Genomic DNA, 1,517 nt, shown 5'->3' with positions numbered 1-1,517 from the left:
GGGGAGAATTGCTTGAAGCCAGGAGTTCGAGATGAGCTTGGGCAACTAGTGAGATCCTGTCTCTACAAAAGTAAAAATAGGTATGGTGGTGTGCACCTGTAGTCCTAACCTCTTCGGGGGGATGAGGCATGAGGATCGCTTAAAGCCAGGAGTTGAAGGCTGCAGTAAGCTATGATCACACCACTGCATTTCAGCAGTCTGGGTGACTGGTCTCAAAAAAGAAAAAAAAAAAAAAAAGAAAAGCCAAAAAAATGTAGAGCCCAGTGAGTCTTTCCATGTCTGTGTGTGTGTGTGTGTGTGTGTGTGTGTGTGTGTTTGAGTGTTAGGAGAGAGAGGAAATGACTAAGAAGATGCTATTCAATCTATCAATCCACCTGTCCATCCATTCGTTTATTCAACAAGTATTTATTGGGCACTTTTTTTTTTTTTTTTTTGTAGAGACGGAGTTTTCTCTCCTGTTGCCCAGGCTGGAGTGCAGTGGTGCAATCTCGGCTCACCACAACCTCCACCTTCTGAGTTAAGCAATTCTCCTGCCTCAGCCTCCTGAGTAGCTGGGACTACAGAGGCATGCCACTAAGCCCAGCTAATTTTTGTATTTTTAGTAGAGGTGGGGTTTCACCATATCGGTCAAGCTGGTCTCAAACTCCTAACCTCAGGCGATCCATCCTCCTTGGCCTCAGCCTCCCAAAGTGCTGGGATTACAGACATGACCACCACACCCAGCCTATTGAGCACCTCTTACTTACCAGCCACTGTGCTGGTTTCTTGAGATATATTGGTGAATGAGAAACCCCTCCCCTCAAGGCACCCACAAACAATATAATTTGTTTATAGAGACAAACAAACAATATAATGCTTTGTTGTTGTTGTTGTTTGAGATGGAGTCTCACTCTATCGCCCAGGGTGGAGTGGTGCGATCTCAGCTCACTGCAAGCTCCGCCTCCTGGGTTCACACCATTCCCCTGCTCAGCCTCCCCAAACGATATAATTTTAGATAACTATAACTGTTATAAAGAAAAATGAAACTGGATAAGCGAATACAGTGATGAGGTGTGCTGTGTTATACAAGGTGGTCAGGGAAGGCTTCTCTGAGATGATGACACTGTGGCTGAGATGTGAGGGAGTCATGTGAGGAGTCAAAGGGAGAGCATTACTGGAGGAAATTTCAAGTATAATGGTAAGAATGAGACTGATCGACCAGGCGCAATGGCTTAAGCCTGTAATCCCAGCACTTTGGGAGGCCAAAGTGGGAGGATTGCTTGAGCCCAGGAGTTTGAGACCAGCCTGGGGAACAAAACAAGACCCTGTCTCTACAAATTTTAAAAGTACTGTTAACTTTTATAAGGGCCATAATGGTATGGTAATTGCCATTTATTTATTTATTTTATTTTTCAGAAACAGGGTTTAATTATGTTGCCCAGGCTGGCCTCAAACTCCTGGGCTCAAGCAATCCTCCTGTTTCAGCCTCCCAAGTAGCTAGGACTACAGGAATGGCCCAGGACATCTGGCTTGTAGTT

The sequence above is a fragment of the Mandrillus leucophaeus genome, unplaced genomic scaffold (assembly GCF_000951045.1).
Source record: "Mandrillus leucophaeus isolate KB7577 unplaced genomic scaffold, Mleu.le_1.0 Scaffold1715, whole genome shotgun sequence".
Classification (NCBI taxonomy): Eukaryota; Metazoa; Chordata; class Mammalia; order Primates; family Cercopithecidae; genus Mandrillus; species Mandrillus leucophaeus.
Note: the sequence above shows the minus strand (reverse complement) of the source record.